The following is a 22837-nucleotide window of genomic DNA, read 5'->3' as shown; positions in this document are numbered from 1 at the left end:
TTTCATCAGGCCAAAGTTTCCTACTAAACTTATTTGCTAATGTAGTTACTGTCATTTTCTTTTCTCCTTCCTTTATCATCTCTTGTTTTTTTTCTTGGTATACTTTCGCTATTTGTGCCTACTGGGACCTCAAGAGCACAGGGACAGCCCAGGAAGTCCCCTCTCTCCTAGGAACCAAGGAAGGCATTTCCTTAGTTTAGGAGAATGGTCTGAAACACGCTGGAGTAGCCTGGGGCCCCCCATGAGTGAAAATATGCACACTCAAGCAGCTCTGTGCTGTAACTGTTTCTCTACGGCTATTGTGTGTTTACTCCAGTAGCTACAGCAGTATGTGCGATAAGGGATATTATTTTTACCAAATATTAGATACACTTCAAGCACCAGGGCTTTCATGGGGCTTCACTCTGGGATGTCCGAGGCCTCCCAGCTCCATCACACAGGCATAAACACTTGCCTTTATGCTCGTGTGTCTGTTCCCTTGTTAGACAGTGTGAATGAAAAAATAATTTTTCTAGTAAGGCAGTCTTTTTTTTTTTTTTTTTTTTTTAATTCGTGTTGTCCAGGAAGTCAGTACAGATATGAAATCTAGCTCATTTGTGATACAGGTTCAGGGATATTTACATTTTTCTATTTGTTGCTCTTTTGAAATTTTGGTTGGATCTTATTACATATAAGCATTAGTTAGCCTCACAAAGTGCTGAGCTAGAGCACCACTGTCATTCCCAGTAGAACAGCCAGGAGAGCAGCACCCACTGAGGTACCAGCTCCTCACCTTCTTAGGCACATTGATCTACTTCTTTGTACTGCCTCTCCCCTGTGAAACTGTGTGGACTTGACCCTAGACAATTTTCCTAATAATTCCTCGACAGCAGCACACCGTGGAATGCAAAAGCACTGTCAACTTGCACAGGGACATGCTGTGTCCACGTGATGCTGTGCCTCAAGGAACCGTTGATGACTACACTGTCTCCTCAGTGACCTGCTGAATTCTGCCTTGAGTTGAATTTTTGTTTCCATCCTCCTGTTATCACGAGTTCATTCTTTTTATTTCCATTTCCTGTGCCGGCTTGGTGTTAATATTTATGTAACTTCTGTTATTAAAGTATTGTGTTCTCTCTCATTTTTCTGTGTTCTGAAATGAGAATTCAGGAATTGTTGATAAGCTAAAAGTGAAAGTATAGGGTATGGAGCAGGATTTGAAAACAAAATTTATTAAACGAAGAGCTTTTGTTAGAACATTGGAAGTCAGGGCTACTTGTGTTATAGTGGAAAGAACTGCAAAGTATAAAATTATCATATTGTAAAATCATTTCTTTAACATAGTAAGCTGCAGGTGGACATTCTTTTAAATATGTATTTTATGAAGTAGTTACCCAGGAAATATACATGTATTGAGATCTTAAGAGGAATATAGTCAGTATAAATTAGAGAATTATCTGTTCGGTGTTCACTTTTGAGCCCTGAGCTGAAAACATAATGTAGTTCGCCAGAGTGTAGTTTATAAGGAGCTGGTTTCCTGGTGGCGGTTTACAACATGGCATAAAGGGGTAGCCTGCAAAGCTTAAAGTTTTCCTTTGCTATCACGCTAGATAACATTGTTTGGCTGTGTTATCTTTGCCGGAGGAATATTTCTGTCTCAAGGCTTTCCTGTTTTGCTACTAATTTTATCATGAAAAATGGATGATTGTAGCTTTTGGACAGATCTATAGTCTAGTTTTTGTCAGCTAATGTCCTTTGTGCCTATTGGCTGCATTTTGCAAAGTAAGATGATTTTTCTGGTTCACAGATACTTTAAAATTAGTTTTCTTGTTTTGGTTGGGTTTGGTTTGGTTGTTTCATTAGGGGGCAGTAGAGCACTTTGCTTGCCTAACCATATCTGGTATTTACAATGTTATTTAACATAACATTCAAAGAAGTTGTGGGAAATGCTAAGTGTTTACATTTCTAATCTGTGTATAACAATAGAGTTCTCCTGTTTCCATCAACATAATTAATGCCGATTAATCAGATATATATAGAACAAATAAATGAGATCATCATGAGTCAGCTTTTGTTAATTTGCCTGTGATCATTTGCCAAATGTAATTTATTAAAAAGCCTTCTGCACTGTTGACATTTCTTGTTTCATTCTGTCACTTACATTTATTTCTTTATAAGAAAATGGAATGAAACAATTCCCAAGATAAATGAATAGCTTTGTTACATAATAGTTTAAACTACTTTCAGGCGAATTATAGTCTGTCGAATTAAAAAAATTATTGTGAAGAATATGATGTCATTTGTAACAAGTGTTGGTAATATTGAATATCATCAATATTTGATTATTCTAAAAATAGTAAATACTTTAAAAATATATACTTTTCGTATCAATTTGTTACTCAACAGAATTATATTTTATTAATGTAGAGATTAAAATCATGTTTCATTCTTTACCCATAACTACAATAAAAATTACTTTCACAGCAGACTTTCATTTCTCATAATGTTAAGCTGGACTTTACATAGGGTGCAGAAGATATTTATGGATGAATAATTATGATTTTGAGTGAATAGAGACCCTTTCATGCTGGTTCCTGAGGTAGACAACTTCATATTTCCAACTGAATGGTATGCTCTGTTTAGAGAGAAAAAAATGAAGTTTACTCTTTTATTTTTTTGTAGTTTTTTTTTCCAAGTATGCTGGGAATAGAACTCATGGCCTTTCCATGCTGGGCGTGTGCTATACCAGCAAGCAAACTCCCACCCCCCTTATTTGTTTGAACTGTACTGAATGCTAGATATTGTCAGGTTTGGGTGTTTAAAGGATCCCTTCCAGGCATGATAGAAAAAGGGAAGTTCAGAAAGATGAAATAATTTCCCCAGGTCATAAGGCTAGTAATCTATACGTTTAGAATTTGAAGCCAGATCATTTTATTTAAGAGTACTGCATTGCTTATTGGTGGTCCTGGATTATTTTCCTACTTTACTGATTTAGTAGTCCATCCTGTAATATGTACACATACTTTGAGATATTGGATGCTATTTTTAAATGTGAGGTTTATTCTTTTACTTAAGATTATGTGCATTCTGAGTTTACTGTTTTCTTTTTATGTGATTTAGTTCGGACTGTTGATACTTTGTCATTGAGAGATACTTGTTTACTTCTGCCTATCGAGTATATCTATGTTTATATAAAGATGATATTTCACTAGAATCTACTTTTTTTTTTTTAAAAAGCAAACCTTGATGTAAGGATTATATTATATCATTGCATGAAGCCGTTTAAACAGACTATGTTACTTAAGGAGAAACATTCTGATTTATTTAGGATAGATGTCTCAATAAGAAAACAAATATGTGCTAATCAAATCTTGAACTCTTGTTACAGCAATTTAAAATCCTTTGATCCCCTTAAAGGTGTTGTAGTATTGATTGAATTACATGCACCTACATATTTTTCAAATATGTTCTCAAATGTAGGACTGAACTTTCTAAATGAATCTTAAGGTTTGCTACATCACATTTTTATTAGCATAAATCACGTTAAAAGATACTTTCTTATTCTTGATCATACAAGCAAGTTAATCTATCTGATGGGAGCACAATTCGCATGTGGAAAAGAATTGATTTCTGATGGTTAGTCTTTGCTGGATGCAAATATGAATATGAATATATTCCTGAATACAGATGTACAACCTGCTCAGTTTGTATGATGTTACTGTGTGCATATGTTTTCAGGGATGACTGCTTGGTATTACGATAACCAGCGTATGCTCTTCACTGGGGAAGACTGTTTCTCCAGCTCTCAGCATCCCTTAGTTGTTTAGTTGCCTGTAGTTCTTTGTGTAGTATTGAGACCTCATGGGCTTTCCCCATCCACATTAAAATGTCTGTTATTGTTTTCCCTCCTCACAAACAAGTATCTTCTGTTTGTTCGGTACATTAAGTGTTCTTTTGTGTCCTGGAGAGTTTCTTTTACGATCCTATCAATTGGTGTTCTGTATGCCTCTTGTACCTTGATATAGACCTCTGTATTGTGTAGGTTTTATTAGAGATATTTTTATTCTTTTATTTGGGTTTTTCTCCTTCCTATATGCCTATTATTCTTAGATTTGGTCTTTTCACAGTGTCCCAGTTTTCCTGGATGTTTTGTGTGTGAGGATTTGTTTTTGTTTTTAAGATTTAACTTTTTCTTTGACAGAGCTATTCATTTTTTTCTACTTCATCTTCAAGACCTAAATCTTCTCTTTTGTGTTAAAACCTGTTAATGAGACCTCTGAGGTTTTTGTTTGACTTCGAGTTTTTCATTTCCAGTTTTATATCAGTTTGGGTTTTCTTTTGTTTGATTCTATTTCTTTGTTAAATTCTATTTTCATGTCTTGAAATATTTTCCATTATTTCATTCAACTATTTATATTTTCATGAAGGCATTGACTCACATTTTCCCAATAGTCCTTGAGCATATTCAAAGTTGCTGTTTTGAAGTCCTTGTCTTGTGCTTAAGCTAAATGGCTTTTCTCAGGGCCTGTTGCAATAGTGTTGCTGGCTTCTGGAGGAGGCATATTGCCTTGGCTATTTATGTTTGTGTTTTTCCACTAGGACCCAGGCATCTGGAGTTAAGATATTTGAATTATCTGGTCTTTGTTAGAGGAGTGTTTCATTCTTTGGTTACTATTGCCCATTCTGGGTCCAAGACAAGTGTGTCAATCGGCTGTGGGTTCCCTGGAAGAGGGTGTTTCTGTTGGTCAATGTGGAGTCACAGAGGATGGATATGATTTGGAATAATTGGCTGAAAGGGGTGGCAGAAAACTATAAAAACTATGGATCCTTTATACACACCAAGAGGCTGAATCTCAAGGGGATGTAGATGGGGAAGAGGAGGGCTTGGGCTGGATGAGGTAGCAGGTCCAAAAATAGAGGAGAATGGTGCAAATAGCCTACCTGGGTCCTAGCCAAATGTAGTGGCTGTGGGGTTGCTGGCAGAGACTTCTGTAGGTTAGGTAGCGTGTTCCAGAGGAAGGGAGAGATAGGTTAGAAGGACTGCTGAAACAGGTGATGGGGAAGAACTGGGCGAGCATGGCTCAGCCTGAAGCGTATTCTTTACTGAACCCTTCTATATCTTTTGGTAAGATTCCTTTAGGAATTTTCTCTAGTATTCCTTTAATTTGTTTATCTTAGAGGATCTTTATTTCTTCAACATTTTAAAAAGGGTAACGTAGGTGTATATAGTAATTTTGGGTAGCAAGTATTTTGTTTGTGGTGCTTGAAAAGTATCATTCCATGTTTTTCTGTCTTTCATGATTTCTTCTAAAAGGTTCTGATGTGGTTTTGCTGAACTTGCCTCTGTGAGTTGTTGCTTCTCCTCCATCCCTAAGTTTTCTTTCCATGTTCTCTACTCTTGTTCTTTTAATCACAGGTGCCCTGGGGAGGTCTGGTCATTTATTCTACATGGGTTCTAAGTGTCTCCTGTACTTGTATGGCTTGTACCTTTCTGTATTTTTGGAAAGTGTTTGTCGGTGGATTCATCACATCATTTCTGTTAGTTTCTGTCCAAACTCCGTATACTCTCTGGATTCTTGGGTTTGTTCTTCCTACAGGTCATGGTTGTTCCCAAGTACACATGCCTTCATCTCCTTCTGCAGCACTGCATGTACTTCCTCCAAAGTAGAGCTGTGTTCTTGAATCTGCATCCAGGTTAGTGTGGGCCAGTTCCTTGGCCCCCCTGATCCTTGCGGTGGCTGTTCTCCTGGCCAGCAGAAAGAGGATGCTTTGTGTCTTGAGTTTGAGTATGTAAAAAGTGCAGGGCCTTCTCTCTCTACCTAAGAAGCTGGACTGTATGACCTCTCTTATGGAGAGTTCTCACCAAGGTTCCTACTGTCTGAGAGGTCTCCCTTTGGTAGGTTGTAGCTTTCCTATTCATACCATATATTTTCCTAGAATGCCAAATTATACATTTATGAAGTTTGTTGAGGCCTTCCTGTTCTTTTTTGCTTAAACCTCACCAGAGGACCCTCTGCCTTCCTGCTTCGCTGACTGATCCCTGATGTTAGGTTCTACCGTTTCTTCTACAAATCTAAAATTTGGTAGTTGTAGGTTTCATCTGGTCTGTCAGTGGTTTACTGTTGCACTCTGTGGCTTTCTGTGCCATCCACCTCTCTGAAGCCACACACCTGATGTTTTGTTTCACAGTATAGAAGACTTGGGTAAATGCTGTGTGTTCCCAACCCACCATTTCCCCAGGTTCCAGCATAGTCTTCTTTTAAAAGCCAAAAGTTCTTTTGTCTAATGTAAATGGTGGTTACATTTTTATCCCCATTTAAATGTCAGGGTTTTATCCCCTTCTACTTTTAATCTTTTCTGTGCATTTACTTCTTTTGATGCTAAAGTACAAGAAAATATGAGAAATGTACCTAGCACAGTCTTATTGAGCCTTTTTGCTGCAGACAAGTGAATAGGACAATTTATAGATGTCTTAGCTTTGCCAGAGGATATTGTGTTTCCAGTTATGCAAAAGCTACATAATAGCCACCCACTCAGGATCTTTAGTTCTGCATAGTAATGATATGCAATAATAGGACTGTTTTCATAGCACAGTGCATTTATGCTCCTCTTTTATGTTGCACATTTCTCTGTAGATAAAATATTACTGAATCCAATGTATTTTAGAGAGATGGGTTAAAACAGTAAGAAAGTAGTAATCTCTAAAAGATGGACATTTGTTGTAAGAAAATTATGTCAAGAAATGCTGGAACCTGGGGAAATGGTGGATTGGGAACACATAGCATTTACAACTGTGAGGACAGGAAAGACAGAGGAGAAAGGAAAGTACAGGGCTGCAGCGATGGCTCTGATTGAGATCATACACTGCTCTTTCTGGGAACCTGGGTTCAGTTTCCAGAGCCCATGTCAAGCTGCTCACAATCATTTGTAACTCCAGCTCCGGGGGAGTGTGATGCCTCCAGCCCCCAAGGCCACCTGCACTTATGTGCACATACTCACACACATACACACATAATTTAAAATATTAAAAATAAATTGGTAAAAAGAGAAAAAGTAAAATAAAGTTAGGTCAGTGATGAGTTCTAGTGTAACTTTCAGAGAAAGAAGGAAAAGAGAGAAGCCCGTGAAAGTTGGTTATGTGTGATCTGGGACCATTCGAGGTGGAGGAAACAGCAGGTTAACTAATGATACTGCATAGTTGCAGATACCTGAACTACTTCAGTGTTTCTCTCCTCTCTGGGCACTGCCACCTTCTTCGTGCTGGAAGGGCAGAGGCTGGTGATAATGGCTGTGCAGAAACAAGAGTCCCTGTGCCTGTCGCACAGTGAGAACAGACGGCCCTAGCTCATCAGTCATCTCGTGCCAACTCTTTTATGTGATCTTATCTTCTCATGGGCCTTCCAGGTTGATAAGTGGGTCACTTCTTTTATTGTCCCAGAAGGACTGAAAATAATTTATGATTTGATAAAGTAGCTACTGTGCTTCCATGGACTTTGTTTCCTGTCTGAAGTAAGATACCCTGATTTGTTCAGGAAATGCTACTCTCACATTCTTTGTGGTGCTGATTCACTCTTAAACACCTAGCCTTGAAAGTCCCCCAGGATAGGTGATTTGTTTCCATTTGCCAGTGGTGAGGGGTAAGACTATTAGGACACGTGCGCCTGTAGAGGTTACACATGGGTCCACAAATCACACCAGGAGATCGGTTCCACGTGGGATGTTTATTAGGGGAAGGGGGTTACAGAGAGAGGGAGAGAGAAAAGGAGAGTCAGAGAGCGGAAGAGGAAGAGGAGAGGGGGGGGAGGGCTCCAGTTCTCTTATAGGGTGATCCAGGGCATGCGCAGATAATTCCAGGTGGTCAGGGTGTCTTCACCAATACCTGATAACCGGTCTAACTGGGGCTGCCTGTAGAAGTGCCTGCTTATTATCCCAACAAAGACTATACCCTGATAAAGGATGGGCTTGAGACTTTTTCTATTCACTCCTGATAGGGCTTTCTATATGATGACATTCTTGCAGGGTTAGGGAGTCAGAGTTCTGGGGACAAGCAGAGACTTCACAGGCGTTGCTAGGGCATAGGTCAGCCAAGTGCATGCAGGCTCCATGTCTGCTGAGTTATCGGTGTACTTGCCCAAGATGATTGTCTTACTCAGAGGAGACTCTGCCTTTCTAGAAAAGTATCTTCCTTTGCCCCAAGAAACTATCACAGCCAAACTATTGTTCTTCAGCAGTTGTTGTGACAGCTTACTGTTTCCTCAGTGAAGCACGCAAGAGTACATGTGACTTTTAACACTGGAGTTGCCCTTTGCACACTTGAGACCCTGGAATCATATAAAACTTTGGTGTATGTTGAGCAACGGAGAGTCATCTTTTTTCATCTCGGGCCCACTCTCAGTTTTACACCTATTCAAGGCCTGGGAATGGAATTGCCTGCAGCTTGTAGTGTTTTACTTCTGTGTTTAGTTTATATTTGAACCCATGCATGTACCTCACTTGACTATATTGTTACTTTACTGTATTAGTGAATGACCTGTATTATAGGGCTTTGCCCCTTTTTTATTTATTTACACAGTCAAGGCCTTATGTTTCTTATTTCCTAACATTTTAAAAAGCATTACTCCTGTGTCCATTAAGGAAATCTCCCTATCACCTCTCATCGAGTGCCATAGCATTAGAACCTGACGATGGTTTTTTTATGCAAACTCATCAGCATCCCACTTTGGTCAATAAGGGTGTTTTTGTAGAAATCATACAGATAATCAGGCATTGTTTGTGACCTAGTGAAACAAAAAAACAATGTGTAAGATGAGATAGGTGATAGGTTAATGTAAAAATTGGTGTAGGGAAGATGTGAGTCTGTTGTAGTGTTAAGGATTCTAATATGTCCTCTTTTTTTTCCTTGCAAATGTATTACTTCAGATTGAGCTGTTGCCAGCTAGGTTGTCTTAATGGGTCACACATACATGCATGTGCACATACATATACACATATGCGAAGCAGATAGCTGCTTCTCACCGCTCTCACTCTTGGAGGTTTCCCGCCACTACCTGTCAAGTAGGACTTTATAGTAATAGCATCATGTATAGTATAGTATTTGTAGCAATAGCATCAACCACCCATGGTGTCTCTTCCTTTTTCGACCACGAAAACCTCACATTCATTTGTACCAGAACAAATCTTGAAGTCCGTAATTTTGATAAAGTCCTAAAGTGTTTCGGAACAATCATAACATTTGATTTATTTCATTAAAAGGTAAGGCTGCTGAGTATTATTTAGTTTCCTTTTCTTCATGTTAATAATACTGTAAAGTGTTGCAGAGAGGACTTAGATTTGGTTAGTAAACAGTTTAGTGTCCTGAGAAAACAGCTCCACCTCTCGGGCCTCACTGTTTACACAGAAAATAACGAGTGTGAATGGAGCGATCACCTCCATCTAGTTAAAAAAAAGTAGCATCATATTAGTGCATCTTTGGAAGTTTACAGGGACAAGGTGGGCTTATGATGGCACTGATACACAGTTGAAGACAGCAGAGGGTTTGGCGTCATCGCTGGCGTATTAACACAGCATTTGGCGATCCTTGAGAAGGTTTATTTCACAGAAGCTCAGTTTCTCATCTGGAAATTTGGACATAAAAGCCACCTCACAAACTTTTCTCAGAACTCAGCATACAGCAGGTACAAAAGCATAGCTTAACAAGGCAGCATGGATCTTTGATAGTCTCCCATTTGTAGTATTGTGGTCTGTGCTACTGCTCTCCAGAGTGGGGCTCTGTATTATATTCCATTGAAGGCCAATGGGGAGCGGGGGTAGCTCTTTCCACACTTGATTGTTGTTAGATATTTTGTTTGGATTAGTAATAACCATCCTAATTTGTATGAGGTAACAATTATGACACTGAATATTTTTTTGTGCTTATTAGTTATTAGTATATCTTTGGCAATGTGGTTATTGAAGTCCTTTGACCATTTTAGATCAAAATGGCTGTTCTTTTGTTTAGGAGTACTTTTATATATTCTGGTCATTAATCTTTTTCAGCCATATACTTTGCAAATATTTTCTCTCAGCCTTTGGGTTGGATTTTTACTGTATTGTTTATGTTTTGATATACACACTGTTAAAATTTCTGTGCAATCCAGTTTGTCTGGGGTAGGGGTGGGGCATCTCATTTCAAGCCATAACAGCTGCAAATATCTGCATCATTTCTCCATCCCTCCAAGAGTCCAGTAGTGCTCACAGCTGTAGTAGTAAACTTGAAACTCAAGATTGTCTTCATGAAGTCTGAACACTGCTCTTAGGGCAGGGCTTCTTTTGTTCTAGAGATGTAACAATTAGATTATTCTTTCCAGGACCTAAATGTATGGTGATGACATAGGGACAGTATTAACCGCAATAGACGTTCTTTTTCAAGAAGAATATGAGGGATTTGACTCTATGGTTGAAAGAATTTTGAAACCCTTCTGGAGAGTTCTTACTAGATTATGCACTCTATTTATTTCTTTTTTTTCCTTTTAATTTTTATTAATTACACTTTATTCACTTTGTATCCCCCCATAAACCCCTCCCTCCTCCCCTCCTAATCCCACCCTCCCTCCCCCTTCTTCACGAATGCCCCTCCCCAAGTCCACTGATAGGGGAAGTCCTCCTCTCCTTCCTTCTGATCTTAGTCTATCAGATCTCATCAGGAATGGCTGCATTGTCATCTTCTGTGCCTTGGTAAGGCTGTTCCCCCTAAGGGAGAGGTGATCAAAGAGCAGACCAATCAGTTCATGTCAGAGACAGTCCCTGTTCCCATTACTGTGTAACCCAATTGGACTCTGAACTGCCATGGGCTCCATCTGTGCAGGGATTCTAGGTTATCTCCATGCATGGTACTTGGTTGGAGTATGAGTCTCTGGAAAGACCCCTGTGTTCAAATTTTTTGGTTCTGTTGCTTTCCTTGTGGAGCTTCTGTCCTCTCCAGATCTTATTATTTCCCACTTCTTTCATAAGAGTCCATGCACTGTCCCCAACAGTTGGCCATAAGTCTCAGCATCTGCTTTGATAGTCATGCACTGTATTTATAATCCTAGTAATTATGAATGCTCTTGGGACACTATTATGTCAGCTCATTTCCTACTGAACTAACTCCCTTCTGGGTCATTCTTCTTTTCCATTTCCACCTATAGTTACTTCTAAAGACAGTATTAGCAAATAAACTCACTCTATGAGCAGTATTTTCAAGTCTGCAAATAGTAGTTATAGAGGCTTGTTTGAATAGTCTGATTGTCTTTTCTTTGGCCAGTGTGACTCTCTTAAAATGTTGTTAACCACTGGAGAGATGACTCAGTGGTTAAGAGCACTGTCTGCTCTTCAAGAGGTCCTGAGTTCAATTCCCAGCAACCTCATGGTGGCTCACAACCATTTATAATGTGATCTGATACCCTCTTCTGGCATGCAGGTATACATGCAGATAGAGCATTCATATACACAACATAAATAAATAAAATCTTTTTTTTTTTTTTTTTTTAGTTGTTAACCATCTATTAATCTAATCCCATCCAACTTTGCCAAGAACCATACCTAGCATTGTTTGGGGAATGTTCCTCAATCTAGACTGAGTTTGCATGTATCCAACTGCCTTGGGACAACTTCCTTAAGATTGAAGAAGGCTTCTCTTCTCTCTTTCAGCTTTCTTAACCTCCTGCCCAGGCTCCTGGGAGGAAATGAGGATGACTCTAGCTGAGACTTCTAGCATATGAGGACGTGGGGACTGAACTGGCCATCTTCTTGCCAGACAAGACTCCTAGTGGAGGAAGGGGAACACCAACCAACCCACAAAACCTTCTACCCAAAGTTTACCCTCCCTACAAGAAGTAGACGGATAGAGGGAGCAGAGATTGAGGGAATGTCCAACCAATGACTTCCTCAACCTGAGACCTATCTCACAGTAGAGACAACCCCTGACACTATTAATGATACTCTGCTATGCCTGCAGACAGGAGCCTGGCATAACTGTTCTCTAAGAGGCTCCACCTAGCAGCAGATCAAAACAGATATTGAGACTTGCAGCCAAACATGGGGCAGGGCTTTGGGAGTCTTCTGGAAGTATAGGGGCAAGGATAGAAGGACCCGGAGGGGACACGAACGCCATAAGAAGACCAACAGAGTCAACTAACCTAGGCCCCCTATACATATGTAACTGATGGGCAGCTTGGTCTTTATGTGGGTTCCCTAAGAAGTAGGGCGGAGGGTGGGGGTGTTGTGGGGAGCTCTGTTTTAGACATGGAGTATGTCGACCGCGTTTGGATCACTTCCCCTTAGTGAGGCTGCCTTTCCTGGCCTCAGTGGAAGAGGCACTCAGTCCTGATGAGACTTGATGTACAGGATGGGAAGGAAAGGAGTAAGAGCTTGGGAGGGGGTGGAAAAAAAAACGATTGAAGAAGGCTTTTGCTTTTGTATCTCTAATTGTTTAAAGGCATAAGGTGTTACATGTGTCCTTGGGTCCACACTTCCAGGTCACATTGCCTTTAGTGAGTGCTTTTGTGCAAGTTCATTGAGAGACTGGAGATCAGGTCCTATTCTTTCTGTGTTTCCTCTCTGCTTTGCTTATCATCAGTTGGATTTTCTTTTGCTTATCTCTTTCTTGCTCTAATGCATTATGGTGTGTAGATAGCTACAAGCAATCAGCTGTCACAGCTTTCTGCCCGGGCATCTCAGATAGATGTGAATGTTTACTAAGTCAAATTCTTACCTTTGCAGTATACTGGCCACATAATTTGCCAATCATTTTGTTACTGTTTCTCCTTTGTTTTTATTGCTTTCTGTATCCAATAACAGTTTTGCTACCATTTTACAGCTTTTGCTGATAGTTTGATCATCATTTTTCAAACCCCTGGACTCCTGTTCCAGTCCCACATTTTAAAGTAGGGTGAGATCATGTTTCTGGTGCCAACAGTTAGCTGCTGCTGGGTAATAAACCATCCAGATTAGAGGTTTAAAGCATTAGCCACCATAACATGTTTGTGGTGGAGGCCAGGGTAGTTTGTGTGGCTGGGTCTCTGGGGACTTTCTTGTGCCTCAGTAGTTCCCTTTGGCAGAGCTGGCTCAAATGGCTTCCTTCAATGGGAGAAGGCTGCCCTACCTCATGTTTCTCTTATTGACTTCGTGTGGGCTTGTTCTCTTCCTGCAGAAGGACAGAAGGCCCTCTGAAGAGGAGGCAAGAATGGGCACAGTTATTTTTTTACTGCATTTTGTTGGTTAATGTAAAGAAAGGGGCCAGCTTAAGGAACAGGGAACGATATTCCAATTGTTGATGGGAAATAATGCAGTTGTGTTTCAAAGAGCATGTTGATAGCGAGAGGTGAAGAATCATTTTATTTTTGCAACACACATACACACATGCATGCATATACATATGTATGTATGCATGTATGCATATACATACTACATGCATATAAATTTGTGTGTGTTTAATTTTAAAGCAGTTGTACAGAAACTTGTAAAAGTTGGAACTGTTCTGCCTTTCTTCCCAAACTTGGCAGCAATAATTCTTTAGTTTTAGCCATTTTGATGTTTTGGCGATATGCCATTGTGATTTTGGCATTTATCGTGTTCTTCACCCAGTATAGTAAGAGAACTCACTCATGATAGTTAAGCAACATTGTCAGCTTGATGAGATCACCTGGGAGATGGGCCTGATCGTGCCTGTCGGAAATTACATTGTTTGAGGGGGGAAGACCTTTGCACTGTGGGCAGCGCCATTCCGTGGTTGGGACCCTGAACTGTGAAAGGAGAGGAACTGAGAGGCAGCACGCATTCATCCCTGACTGCTTTCTGACTGTGGGTATGATGTGACAGCATCTTCAAGTTCCTGCTGCCTTGGCTTTACGCCATGATGGACTGTACACTGAAGTATGAGCTAAAATAGTTTTAGGAAAAACTAAGATATTGCCTTTTACCTTTTTCTTTTCTTTTTGGAGACAGTTTCATAAGGTAGTCAAGCCCAGAATTCACTATCTAGCCCAGGCTGGCCTCACACTTAGCTTACCTGAGAGGATTATAGGCCACCTGAGTCCCTCCCACACCTGTACCCCTGTTTTCAGAGACTAGTCTGATCAGCTTACCTTTCTTTGCTTGGGCATTTGAGGAACAGGTTAAAGAGGAATGCCATTGCTGTCAGTTCTCCAGTTCTCTTCAAGTAAACATTTAAACAGTCTTGTTTCTATTTACATTTTTTCAGATTTCTCTACTTTGTCCTCAAAGAGAGACTAGGGAGATTAATTCATTATCTTTATAGTTACCATTTCACGATCTGACAGATTCGGTGAGCCACATTTAAATTAATAATGTATATTGTATAAAAACCCTTATAATAAAGCACCAGTTGCCTTGTAAGCAGTTTTCTTTTTCTCTGTTCTCTCTGAGGTCCTGTTTTGCTGACAAACATTTTTGTCACATTTGACAGCTAACAGGTGGTAAGATCTTGTTGCAGGGAATAAAGGGTCTAGGTCACCATGTTCATTAATTAAATCCAGAAATCTTCCTGCTCTCTGGCTGATCATTCTCATTTGACACCAATCTGTCTTCTATGCCTCTACTTTTCTTGCTACTACCTTTTTCCTCAGCCAGGATTTTTTTTTTCACATAACAGTATAATTTTAGAATGTAGTTTATCTTATATTATTTTCTTTCTCTGTGTATTTTAAGGACTTCCCTTATAATTCAAAACCCAAGCGATTTCCTGTGCCCATGAGAGGCAATGTGATCTCCCACCATGCTTGCTTGACTTCAGATTCATATGGCTAGCCAGCCTGCTCACTCTGCACAGCTGCAGGGCTTTCCGTGTTCTTCCCGAATGTTCCTTGACCTGTAGCCTTTTGGGCTTTTCTGTTTTCTACTCTAGAGTGCTTCCCCTTTAGATAGCCACACAGGTTGCTTTAAACATTCAACATTATCCCATCAGAGAGAGCCCTCCCTGAACATAAAGGAAGTAATTGTCACATCCCTCCTGTCATCTGAGATGGGTGCCAAGTGGATAGAAATGGATGTTAATATTCCTGTTGCAGAGAGCTGGGTAGGTGGGAAAAATACTTGGTTGCCATGTGTCCCATTGAAAAATGTGGCTGGCATCTAAAATGGTGCCCTGAATTTTAGATGCTTACCAGCAGTAAGGAATTGTAAAAGCATTCAAAATACAACCTGTGCAAGCAAATGCATGCATCCACAGGTGAGGCCTCAGGGAGAAGAACACTTGAGTGATGCTTTAAGAAGTGAGTGGGAAAAGATAGAGAAAGAAGGCTGGGAAATGGGAAGAATGTACTAGTGACTAAGGTTGGAATTTAGGGTAACTGTCCATGAAGGTGTTTGATTTGTTTCCTTTGTTGCTTTTATTTAAAAATTACAGTAAATATTTACGATATGAGTAGACTATATTATGACGAGGGTGTCAGAGACAAAAAAAGTATTTATTTAACCTTTATATAGTGTGGCTAACTTACACCATGTAAAATATAGTAGCTCAATCAGGACACTGTTTAATCCTCAAGAGTATGCTGTCTTCATTGTTATTTCGTAACACTCATCTTTCTTTCTAAAAATATGTAGAAACTTACATGTCTATGCCTTGTTCTGAAGGCATGTGAGGACAGCAAGGATGGATGGCCGATGGACCAAAGCTATAAATGCCTAATGCAGTGTCCAGTACGCTAGCTGCTCATGAATAGTAATGAGATACCGAGGTCAGTCCTCCAAGTGTGGAAGGACAGCAAACACTGGGTTGTTGGCCCCACTGGGTTTCTTTCCTTAGTCCTTTGATCCCATCCTCTGTCTAGTAAGTTGATAAAACCCGACACGAAGGTATGGGGGAGACTGCAGTGAATATCTACACGTGCCTCCTGGAAAGAAGCTGTGTTTTCAGAAACTGATTGACCGATTAGAGCTCCAGTTAGGTGGGGAAGTTGGGATGTTGCTGGTCCAGAGGCTAATTCCCTAATCTCTGACTAGTTTTAGCCCCATGAATTGCCAAACTTAACCCATGTCTGTGTCAGAACTAACTGTGAATGGTAGAGAAAAACCTTTTAATTTGTTGTTTTCAATTTTGGACTGAGATCACGCCCCACCACACTCAGCTGATAAAACCCTTTCAAAATCTACTAATTCACTAGGCCCCTGGCTTCCACTAATCCAAAAGCTAATAATGTCATCAGATAGCTCTTAAGAAAGATGCTACGCTTCCCCCATCTTGCTGTTCCTGCCACACACTACTGTATTTTCAACTTGCCTTGATTTATGACTTTTGTTCCGTAAAACTTTACGAAACTGCTTCCATTTTGTAACATGGGATTTGGGATTACCTAAATCTATATTCCTGGGACACAGTTACTCAAATTTGGCTCAAGAACAAATTATGTTTTATTCTTTTTAAGATAAAATCTGTGGTTTGAGGGTTTTGTTTGTTTGTTTTATATCAACAGTCTCAAAATTGTTACGACTTTGCTGGCCACCATTTTGAGGGTAAAGTATGAATTTAAAAAAGTATAAATTCTGGAACTTTTGCCAAGCTAGTTTTCATGGTACCATAAGGCTCCATGCAAGCTTCCGAAGGAGGGAAGCAACCAATAGTCCTACCTAGCTGTAACACCTATAAATCACCACAAGAAGCAGCATGGAACTATCCGAGGGGGTAGTTGGCACACATGTCTTGATGGTAACCAACTGCTCTCCAGTTGCACTTAAGACCCACTCAAACAAGAGGGGAATGATGCCTGGTGCTGGACGCCTGTCCACCTGCTCAGGGACACTGAAGTCATGGATCTTAGGGGACTCCTGACGGTGGAAGAAATAGCCTTCTCTGGAGAAGATCTTACCAATTAGTTATCCAGTACCAAGTGGTCAGCCCTGCAAACATACATACATAACATTATACAGACCGAGGAGGTTGCATTTAGATATTTAGGAACATATATACATGTATGCAACAACAATTTATGGAGAAAGAGGTTCTGAATTTGAAAGAGAAAGGAAGGGTATATTGGATTTGGAAGGAGGAAAGGGAAGGAAACATATATATCTTAATAATTATATATCATATTATTAATATTAACACAATATAATAATTTAATAATTATCCAATAATTTGACAAATAGTTGATTTAATTTATTTTTATTTAATAAATATGTAATAATTTAATATATTATATAATAATATAATAAAATAATTAATAAAAACTGTCATAAAAAAGAGGCAATGGCAACTTGCAGTTTAATGAGGCTTCTAGTAAAAGAACATGACATATCTGCATTTAATAAATGTAAGCCTTTCACAGATTTTGAATTTAATGAGTATATGTTGATTTTATCTGAAATGTTTGGAGAAGACAGGTTCTATGATGTTTCAGTTATATAACAAATGTTGTAAAAAGTTTAAGGATTTTAAATGCAGTTCCTGTGGTAAAATGAATTAAGCAATGAAGAAAACATTATGAAAGGGAAGCCACTGTTTTGGAAGCCGCTGATTGGAAGTGTATTTTGCCAGTTTCTTTCTCCATAGTTGCAAGTGCTGTGTGTGATAGTCGGGGTGTGCATTGACTGTTGTTTTAAAGCACCACATAGCCTCTTCTGTCCATGTGCTGGATACTAGGCATACACTGTTTGCATTTTGTGGCTTACAGAAAGCTATTAATAATTAATCATCAGAGCCAGGCCTCAAGGTAACAAGTATACTTACCCCTACTTACTTATATTTTGCTACTATTTATGACTAAGACACCTTACTGGGACGTAGCATATTTTAAAAGCATTTTACGAATAAAGCTGCTACAAACATGGTTGAGCAAATGTTCATAATAGCCAGAACCTGGAAACAACCCAGATGTCCATCAACGGAGGAATGGATACAGAAATTGTGGTACTTTTACACAGTGGAATACTACTCAGCAATTAAAAACAAGGAAATCTTGAAATTTGCAGGCAAATGTTGGGATCTAGAAAAGATCATCCTGAGTGAGGTATCCCAGGAGCAGAAACACACACACAATATATACTCACTTATAAGTGGGTTCTAGACCTATAAGATAGGATAAACATCCTAAAATCTGTAAACCTGAAGAAGATAAACAAGAAAGAGGACCTGGGGTAAGATAATCAACCCTCACTTAGAAAGAAAAATGGGATGGACATTGGAAGTAGGAGAAAAACAAGTAACAGGACAGGAGCCTACCACAGAGGGCCTCTGAACGACTCTACCTAGCAGTGTATCAAAGCAGATACTGAGACTCCTAACCAAATCTTCAGCAGAGTGCAGGAAACCATATGAAAGAAGGGGGAGTTAGTATGACCTGGAGAGGACAGGAGCTCCACAAGGACCAAATATATCTGGGCACAAGGGTCTTTTATGACACTGTTTCTCCAACCAAAGACCATGTATGGATATAACCTAGAACCCCTGCTCGGATGTAGCCTGTGGTAGCTCAGTATCCAAGTGGGTACCCTAGTAAGGGGAACAGGGACTATTTCTGACATGAACTCAATGCCTGACTCTTTGACCTCCCCTCCCCAGCCCTGAGGGAGGAGCAGCCTTGCTAGGCCACAGAGGAGGACATAACAGCCAGTCCTGAAGATACCTAATAAGCTAGGGTCAGATGGAAGGGGAGGAGGACCTCCCCTATCAGTGGACTTGGAAAGGGACAGGGAGGAGATGAGAGAGGAGGGTTCGGATTGGGAGGGAATGAGGGAGGGGGCTACAGCTGGGATACAAACTAAATAACCTGTGATTAATATAAAAAAATAAAAATTACTAAAAAAATAAAAGCATTTTACTTTCCTTTTTTTTTTTTTGTCTTCTAAGAAGCATTTTAATTCTTATTTCTGTAACTTGGGGGCTGTCCAAAAGTGGAATGATTTCCCCATGGCCACATTAGCATACTTATAATTGGGAGGTAGAATTTATTCATTAACCCCTTTTGCATGTAATGAAAAGAATTGTTGCTACGGCATCAGATAGATAGTTAAAGGGGTCATGATTGGAACCTATGGATTTCTTGTAAGTTTATGGAGGACAGAGTTTTGAAATTCATATATTTAGAGAACTTTTTCAGATAGCTTTAAACACTTAAGAGATCTTCATGTAAAGTAGTCCCGACTAGACAAAATACAGACAGGTCACTTCTTACTTTAGATGTGGATGTCTGTATCGCCGAATATAGTACATATGTGTATGGTAGTAACGCTGTAGTTACTCTTTCCGCCACTCTTGGAAGTCTTACTGCTTTAGCAGAGCTCCAGTCATCTCCACCCAGTGATCTACCTTAAACTCTCAACTTACCTTCTGGCCCTTAAAATCTTCCCTTTAAGACCTAGCTTCATTTTGTCCTAGCATGAAGTTCTGTCCTGACATTTTGCTACCTAGAACTTCTTAATTGCACCTCCATGTTTAATATGAAGCTCAGTGCATTGGGTCTTGGCTCATCTGTCAGTGTTTTGATCCCACTTTTCCTGAGCCAAGCGAGAGGCACCTTTTGTGTAGAATTTCTCAAAGATTTCCACACATCCTTTCTTCTCTTTTGCATATTTTATTTTGCCCGATGTTCTCCACTCTTTTATCTGAATAGCATTTGGTGAGCCTTTGTTCTGACATTCAAATGTTGCTCATTCTAAGCTTCCTGGGAGCAAGGTGATCATTTCATTTGATTGCCTGTGTGCATGTGTCGCTCTTCCCACGTGAAGCTGCATTGTTATCTTAGAGGTGTGTCTGCACACAGGGTGCTAAATAGATGCTTCTTATAAACGAATGGATAAAAATACACCCTTGCCCTTAATAATTTTAAGTCAGGTTCTATCGTCATCTGCCATAATCTAAAAGATAACCAGGTTCTGTGGCTCGTGCTATAACCCCAGCACTCTAGAAGCTTGGATGGGAAGGATGGGAGTTCAAGTCCAGCTTGGGCCACATAGTACGATTCTGTCACAAACTGCAGGACTCAGAAAGATATACATTGTAATTGAAAGCTTATGCCTGTAAAAGAATATTCTGACCTCCATGGTTCTGTTTTCCTAACAGTTTAAACATATTGCTCTGTGATAGAAAAAATTAGAGATAAAGATAAGTGAATGAGCTGAGAATGAGCCAGCTGCTTAAATGGATGATGGAGGGAAATTAGGATCTGCTTCATGGTGCATTATCTTCTTTGTTCTGTAAGATCAAGAAGACAACACTTATTTATTGTGCTTCATTGTGTAAGATACATTGTGTTAGACTCGGGGTTCTGAGTCCTCCATTTCTAAGATTCTGAGATTAAATACAAGATTCAAGCCTTAAAACACTTTAATTTTTTTTTCTAACATGGGTTATTATGTAAGTTTTTAAATGCATTATTGAATTATTGTAAAACATCATGTTGAATAAAATATTAGAAACTATTCAGTGAGGATACCAAAATTAATCTTTATATTTTCCTATATGTGCACAGGTGTATGTAGGCACATTGGGAATATTCATAAGTTTTAAAATTTGGCATATAACTGTAATATAGATGATTACCTTCCTTGTTTGAGTTTCTGACTCTGAAAAAATGTCATCCTTTTCCTGAGAAAAACTTAAAAAAATTATTGTGCCAGGAAACACAAGCACTTTGACAGCTTTCTTTGTAGTTTTATAAGGCCTTTCTAATTGATCATCCTTGCCTTAGTAGCTGTAAACAAAATTGGTTTGATAAAATGATTTTAACGCAACATTTTAACAGAACATGATGCCATGTTCTGTTCTTGGGAATGGTTAGCTCTTGTTCATGAAAGCAGTTGTTGGACTGTGTTACCTGTTACTCTGTAGCACACCTGGACAAGACACTTAATAGATTTCAAATAATCTTTATTAAAGGAATAGCAGGTAAGCATATTTGAAAATGTTATACAACAGACTTCTGGCCCTGTGTGTATCTATCCAGATTTACAATCCTATAGCCCAAATAAAAAAAGCTGAAAGAGAGTAACTACACTATACTTTACTGAGTTCACAAATGCATAAAACATATGACTTTCCTCCTCAGAATATTTATTAATTACTGACATATATTAACATTAATTAATATACTGACATATATAATTTAGCAAACATTGTACTTACATAAATCCTTAATTGTGATTAAGTAACAAAATAGTAAGACAAATGTTTTAGGAACTAAAGAATGCTCATACCTAGGTGATTTTAGAGATAATCTAATTCGACATCTCATTTTGTTGAGGAAACAGAGGTGTGGATCCTTTTCTATTTCAGACTCTTGCTCAGAGTTACAGTTGTTGATGTTAGTATAGAGAGCCCTACATAGGCTCACATATTTGAACACCTGCTGCCCAGTTGATGGCACTGTTTGAGGGGTTTTGGGATCTTTGAGAGATAGAGCATTCCTGGAGAAACTATATCACTGAGTGAGCTTTGAGGTTTTTATGACCTCACCCCACTTCCTGTTCTCTTTGTGTGCTTCCTGTATTGATGAAAATGTGATCAACCAGCTTCTCTCTCCTGCCATGCCTTTCCTAATGGTCTCTGTGCCTTTCTCACCATAATGGACTCTATAGCTCTGCACATAGGCCCTGCTAAACCCTTTCTTTAAGGTGTGTTTGTCAGCAACAGAAGGTAACTAATGCAGACAAACTGCTGGCTCATCTAAGAGCCTGGCCTGGAACCTGGATCTCCTGACCTCTGCTTAGTCCTCTTTTGTTTGAAAGCACTAATGAGCCTGTGTGCACTAGGCTGGATTCAGGGCACATGGAGAAACTGAGCATTGATGAGTATGGATGGGTGATGAGAGAGAAAAGCTGGTGTTCCATACTGAAGGGAATGATACAGAAGTTTAGACAACCGGAAGACTAAAGTTGATGGCTGATGACAACAGAGGGCACACAGGGTCTGAATTAAGAAGGAATTGTACACCAGGTGGGTTTTATGTGGTAGACATTGGGCTATGACTGGATTAAAAAAAAATGGAATATTAGTCTGTGATGGTGAGCCTTAAGAACAAAGTAATACTAGGGACAAGAGGGAGTAGAAATGAGGTAGAAATTCACATCCACAGACATTTCTTGAGGGAAACGTGTTTGGACTAGATAATATTTATAGTGAATAGAATGAAAAAGAATATAGAATGAAATTTCTATGAACTTTGAAAGAATAGGATGAATTGTATCTGTTGCTGTCTGTCTGTCTGTCTGTCTCTCTCTCTGTGTATATTTGTGTCTCTTTTCCCTCAGTCACTCCTTCCTCCCTACCTCCCTGCTCATCTCCTTCTGCATCTAACAGATTCCTTATGTATTAAATTAAATTAAACTTACAAAGGATTTTTGGAAACCTGCCCCATTTGGGGATAATAATAGGTTGTCCAGTTGAATATATCCTTTGGGGATTTGGAAAGTACAGCATTCTTATGAATTTTCGGCATACAGATTGTGGAATTTCGCCACTGTGACTGTGTTGAAATTGCATGGCAGATGAACTTACTGAAGACTTCTCTGTAGAAATAAAGGAAAGATGCAGTCTTGGAAATGTTGCCCATTATAAGGGAGCAAAGGACACTGAAAAAGATCGGTGTGGGGGACCTTAGCCTCACATCCGGTCAGCATCAGAGTGAAGTCCCACTGGTGGTGTTACCTTTGGAATTATTCATGTTTTTCACGTGAAGTGGGGCAGTAAGAGTACCTACATTTTAAGTAAGAGTTACTGAGGTCAACTGAAGACAAAAAAGAACTTCACTAACTCACTGTTCATAGGTACATTTGGCATCCATTAAAACTAAACATGGGCCGTAAAATCACAAAGAATACAGAAGTGTCATTGTCTCTGAAAAACATGCACAAAAAAAGAAAGCTAACAACTATCCTGTAAAAGATG

General features: G+C 39.4%; 1 protein-coding gene across 2 annotated transcripts in view; it reads left to right on the top strand.

The window, feature by feature from the left end:
* Commd10 (COMM domain containing 10) overlaps positions 1-22837 on the top strand; it is a 132239-nt gene that overhangs the window by 33832 nt on the left and 75570 nt on the right. The gene's annotated exons all lie outside the window — the stretch shown is intronic.

This window comes from Meriones unguiculatus, chromosome 2, assembly GCF_030254825.1.
Source record: "Meriones unguiculatus strain TT.TT164.6M chromosome 2, Bangor_MerUng_6.1, whole genome shotgun sequence".
NCBI classification, from domain to species: Eukaryota; Metazoa; Chordata; class Mammalia; order Rodentia; family Muridae; genus Meriones; species Meriones unguiculatus.
The sequence above is the reverse complement of the archived record's forward strand: the minus strand, read 5'-3'. Positions and strand labels throughout refer to the sequence as shown.